The sequence below is a fragment of the Pinus tabuliformis genome, chromosome 6, assembly GCF_031772625.1.
Source record: "Pinus tabuliformis cultivar Carrire ecotype Pingquan chromosome 6, CPIR1, whole genome shotgun sequence".
NCBI classification, from domain to species: domain Eukaryota; kingdom Viridiplantae; phylum Streptophyta; class Pinopsida; order Pinales; family Pinaceae; genus Pinus; species Pinus tabuliformis.
Genome location: NC_142292.1, coordinates 1563543373 through 1563549372, shown reverse-complemented (window position 1 = coordinate 1563549372; position 6000 = coordinate 1563543373).

Genomic DNA, 6000 nt, shown 5'->3' with positions numbered 1-6000 from the left:
GTCCTTGACCAAGTTGAGGATCACTGGCTTGTGATCCGATGCTGAGGCATGGATTAGGTAACTCTTAATGGACTGATAGTTCTCTGCTATTCCTTCCTGTAGTAAAAACCTGTCCAGTCTCTCCTTAATATTATGAGAGCCAGATCTTTTATTGCTCCATGTGTATTTGCCGTTTGACAGAGGAGTGTCGAGCAGATTGTATGACTGGATAATGGATTCTAGCTTGTCACGAGAGGTGTCTGCATGAAAATTTCCCCCAAATTTTTCTTGCACATTTCTTATAACATTCATGTCACCCCCAATAATTATTCTACTGTTTTGGATAGAGAGGAGATCTGCATCTATGGTGTTCCAGCAGCTGGCTTTATCCCTGTAATGATTTGGAGCATATATGTTGTAGATGTGAAAAACTTCCTGGGTGCCTTTGTTTTTCATATCTGTTCTTATCCACCAAGTGCAGATATGTGAGTTGATGATTTCCCAGTTATTCTTGTTCCATATTGTTCCTATCCCTCCTGAGGCTCCGTCTGAGCCTATTGAAAGACCTGTGAAATTTTTGAAGTGTTGGATTTGATGATGAAAGTCCTGTTCAGTGATTTTGGTCTCCTGGATAAGGAGAAGGTCTGGGTGTTCCTGATTTAACAAATCCTTTATTGCTTTCAGTTTTAAGGAAGAGCCCATCCCCCTGCAATTCCAAGAGACCAAGATCATTATTTACCATTTGTTGGGTGGGATCCAGACTTCTCCTTTGCCTTTTCTCCACTCCCTTTTAGCTTGCCTAAGAATGAGTCCATAGGTTGCTGTGTTCCTGTTGCCATCTCCTTTGCAGCTGTTTCATCTCTGAGTTCCTTGTTTGTCTTTCAGCCAACTTTCCTCGGGGGGTCGGTGGACTGATTGGCTTCTTTTGCTTTGTTTCTAGTGAGAATTCTTTCGATGGTGGGAGGGGGGGAAGGGGGAGGATTCGAGCGGGGAGAGGCTGCCCGAGGGGGGGGGGGAGAAGTAGGTTCTTCGGCAGACAAAGATTCGAAAGGATTGGAGGAAGAGGGGAAAGCTGAGATTGGGGGGGGGGGGGGGGGGGCAAGGCTAGATTCCGAGGGAGGTTTGTGAATGTTTCCCTGTGTGGGAGAAGGCTTTTTTCTTTTGACATGTTCCCATGAACCCTCAGCATTTTCCTCAATATTCTCTACTTCATTAGCTTTTAACTTACTGCATCTATTTGCAAAATGGCCATACTCGTGACATACCTTGCATTTGAAGGGGAGCTGCTCGTAATCCAGCTGCTGTATGTGCATCCATTGATCCACCTTTAACTTTATGGCTTCTGGCAGGCCTTTCCCTAGGTCTACTTCCACGCATATCCTTGCGCATGCATGCATGTTCTCCCTTGGTTCAGATCTGTCTATGTATTTTCCGACTGCATTTCCTATTGCTTTTACTGATTCATCCCCCCAGCAATGAAGCGGCAGGTGGGGGAGTCGAACCCAAACTGGGACCGCGTTTGGGATATCCATTTCCGGATCGAAGTCCGGGGTCCATCTGTTCAAATAGAGACCTCTTGTATCCATGAAATAAGGTCCATTGCGGAAGATGAGGTTCTTGTCTTCTTTCGATTCAAAGAGAAATGTGTAATATCCACGTCCGCAGAATCTGATGGCGATCTTTCCTTGGATCATTGCACTCCAGTTGCGCTCGACCCATTTTTGAACTGATCTTGGTGAGGGCCAGAGGCCGGTGAACTGGCCTACGAGACCTCTTTCTGCCAGTGCTATTGCAGATTTCCTTGGCAGGGCAGGAGGAAGATTGACTTCTGGGATTTCATCCAGTTTTTTAATAAACTTTGTTACTGAAGGACGAGGTCTGTCATCTGAGGGTTCAGAGAAAAGAGAGGCGAAGATTTCTTCTTGGCTCTCAGAGACTGGGGGAGGAGGGGCGGGCCCTGCCATTGCAGGCCCGCTGGATCAATGAGCTGCAAAGCGGAGGGGAGGGGGAGGTCCCCGAAGGCGGGAGCCCGTGGAAGGAACAGCGCACAGGAGGGGGCGAGTAACAGAGCCCAGCCATGCAGGGCCTGGGGGGCGAGGGCTGGCACGCGCGGGAGTTCAAATCGCCAGAGCCGAAGCTTCGATCCGATCAGCTTTTCCTCTTCCTAGTCCCCATTTTTTTGAGGTAGCAAAAAATCACTCGATTTTGAAAAATGGTGATTTAGAATACACCTTTTTTTAAGCATATTTTTGCCACTTTAACTTTTTTATGTATCAAGTATGAACATTTTTTTTAAATGTTGGTGATTTTCATGCTGATTTTGAAAAGTGTTGGTGTAGCATCAACACATTTTTTTAGAGGGCTTATTTTTGATACTTTAATTTTTTTTTATGTATCAAGTGTGAACATTTTTTTTTTCGTTAGTGATTTTCATCTTGATTTTGAAAAGTGCTAATGAGCATCAACCCTTTTTGTTTAAAGGGCTTAGTTTTTACACTTTAAATTTTCTAATCAATTAAGTGTGGATAATTTTTTTAAAATGTTGGTGATTTTCATGTTAGTAATAAAGCATAAAAATAAAAATAAAAAAATGACAAAAAAAAAATCAAACACAAAAAAATATATTAAAAACAAAACAAAACAAAAAACAAAAACAAAAATAAAAACAAAAAACCTATAAAAGGGTAAAAAAAAAAACATAAAACATGACAAAAATAAAATAATAAAAACATGTTAGTGATAAAACATATAAATATATAAAAAAATTAAAAAAAAAAACATAACAAAAATAAAAAACATAAAACCTAAAAATAAAAATAAAAAAACATGACAAAAAATATCAAATACAAAATTATATATATATATATATATATATATATATATATATATATATATATATATATATATATATAAACCTATAAAAATGTAAAAAAAAACCCAAAATTAACTCGTAAATAATAATAATAATAATAATAAATTAACGAAAGAAAATATATATATAATTTAAAGGAAAACAAATTGAACCACGAAAAAAAAAAATCTAAAAACATTTTTTTTAAGTTAAAAACAATTAAAAAAGAAAAACCTCATTAGAAAAAAAACTTAAATAATTAGCAAAAAAAAAAAATTTAATGAAAATAAAAAATTTAAGAATTAATTTTTTAAATTTAAATTATGAAAATAAAGAAATAACATAAAAAAATAACAAAAAATAAATAAATTATAAAAATTAAAAAACAAAATTTATGAAAAAAAACATTAAAAAAAAATCAAAACAATTAAAAAAATAATAATAATAGTAATAGTAATAAAAAAATTCAAAATATATTAAAAAAAAAAAAAAGAAAACAAAAAACAATTAACTGCCTCGCCCATCCTTCCCTCCTCACCCTTGGCCCTGCCCTCTCCCCTTCACTACCCTCCCCCGCCCGACCGCTCCCCTTCCGCCTCTACCCCCAACCTCTCCCTCACCCCCCTACCCTCGGTCCTCTCTTAAAAAACATAAAACATGACAAAATAATAAAAACATGTTAGTAATAAAACATTAATAAATAAATTAAAAACATAACAAAAATTAAAAACATAAAACATAGAAATAAAAAAACATGACAAAAACAATAAAAAAACATAAAACATATTAGTAATAAAACATAAAAATTAAAATTAAAAAACATGACAAAAGCCAAATACAAATATATATATATATATATATATATATATATATATATATATATATATATATATATATTAAAAAAAAAAACCCAAAATTAACTCATAAAAAAAATAAAAAATTAATGAGAAAATCAAAAAATAAATAAATAAAATAAAAAATTTGATTTTTTTTTCAAAATAATATATATAATTTAAAGAAAAACAAATTGAACCACTAAAAAAATCTAAAAACATTTTTTTAAGCTAAAAAAACAATTGAAAAAGAAAAACCTCATTAAAAAAAAAAAAAAAAAAAAAAAAAAACTTAGGTAAAAAGACAATTAAAAAAGAAAAACCCCATTTAAAAAAAATAATAATAAAAAATAAAAATAAAAAATAAAAAAACTTAAAATAATTACTAGAAAAAAGTAAAATAAAATTAAAAAATTAAAAATAAAATTAAAAAAAAAAATGAAAAAAAAAAATATTTAAATTAAATAATTTAAATAAACAAAATAAAAAATAACAAATAGAATAAACTAAAAATTTAGGAACGATTTTTTTAAATTAAAATTATAAAAATGAAAAAATAACAATAAATAAATAATAAATAAAAATAAAATTATAAAAATTAAAAAAAAAATTAAGAAACAATACATTAAAAAAAATCAAAACAATTATATATATATATAATAGTAATAAAATAATTCAAAACATATTAAAGCCCACAAGGCTTTGGATTGACGGTGAATGGGTGCATTGTTAAGGCACTCCTTGTGATAGGTCACTGGTTCAAATCCCCCGTGGGTGCTTACCTACCCAAAAAAAAAAAAAAAAAAAAAATTCAAAACATAGTTAAAAAAACACTTCAAAACAAATAATTTTTTTAAAATTAAATTAAATTTAAATTTTAAAATTAAAAAAAAAACAAGTAACCGGTGCCCCATCCTTCCCTCCTCACCCTCGGCCCTCCCCTCTCCCCTTCACCTCCCTCCCCCCTGACCACTTGCTTCCCGCCCTACCCCCAATCCCTCCCTCACCCCGCTACCCTCGGCCATGTCTTCTCCACTATCACCCCCCGACCCCTCCCTTCACCCCTCCCTTCTCCCCTGCCCCCTCCGCTCCTGACCCCTCCCTTCTCCCATCTCCCCTGCCCTCCCCACCCTCAGCCCTCCTCTCCCCTTTGCAACCTCAACCCTCCCCTCTCCCCTCCCCCCTCCCTGACCCCCGCGGACCCCTCTCCCCTACCCACCCAGGCCCCCAGCCAACGGCCAAGAGACCATAAGCCAAGAGAGAAGGGCCGAGGCTAGGGGGGAGGCGAGTGAGGAAGAGCGCGAGGCAGGGTAGGGTTTATTGTTTATTTTTTATTTATTTTTAATTATTTTTTATTTTAAATTGTTGTGTTTTAATTGTTTTTTCATTTTTTTTTCAGATTGTTTTTTATTTATTTTTAATTAATTTCTTTTAATTTAAATATTTTGAATTTTTTTTTTTGAATTTTAATTTTAAAGTTATTTTCTTTAATTGTTTTTATTTTTTATTTTTACTTTTTTAATTTTATTGTATTTTATTTTTTGGTAATTATTTAACATTTTTTTAAATGACGTTTTTAGTTTTAATTTTTTATTTTTAACTTCAATTTTTTTTTTATTTTTTTTTTTATTATATATATTATTAAATTTTTGATTATTTTTTGTATTTTTTTTATTTACTTTTCGTTTTTTTTTTATTTTTCATTTTTTCAATTTAATTCTGATTTTTTCTTTTTACATTTTTATGGTTTTTATTTTGTTTTTATAATTTTTTTTATATATATTTTATGAAATTTAATTTGTTTTTTGTCATGAATCATCCCCTTGCCACCCCCGGCCAGTTGGGCCTCAGGGTCGCCGGGGAAATTCTTATTTTTCTTAAGTTTTTAATATTTTTAACGTTGTATTCTATTTTGTAATTTTTATTTTTATTTTTTTATTTGGTTTTTATTTTATTTTACTCTTTTGTTTTTCTTTTTTTCCCTTTTTTTTTTTTTTTTTTATTTATTTTAGATGGTATGGTTAATTTTCTTTTACATTTTATAGTTTTTTTTATGTCATTACTATATATTTTTTATATTTGATTTTTTTGTCATGTTTTTATGTTTTATTACTTGTTATTATTATTTTTTTTTCCAATAATTGAATTTTTGTTTTCTTATGTATCTTTCACACACACACACACACACACATATATATATAATTTTGTAGGGTTCGTGTTGATGCTTGTCTAGCAACCCAATCCCATTATGTGCAATTTGATAGTTGATTTTTTTTTTTTTTTTTTTGCAATGTATCAAGTTGTCTTAGGCTAATATTTCAAAATTGCTATACATTT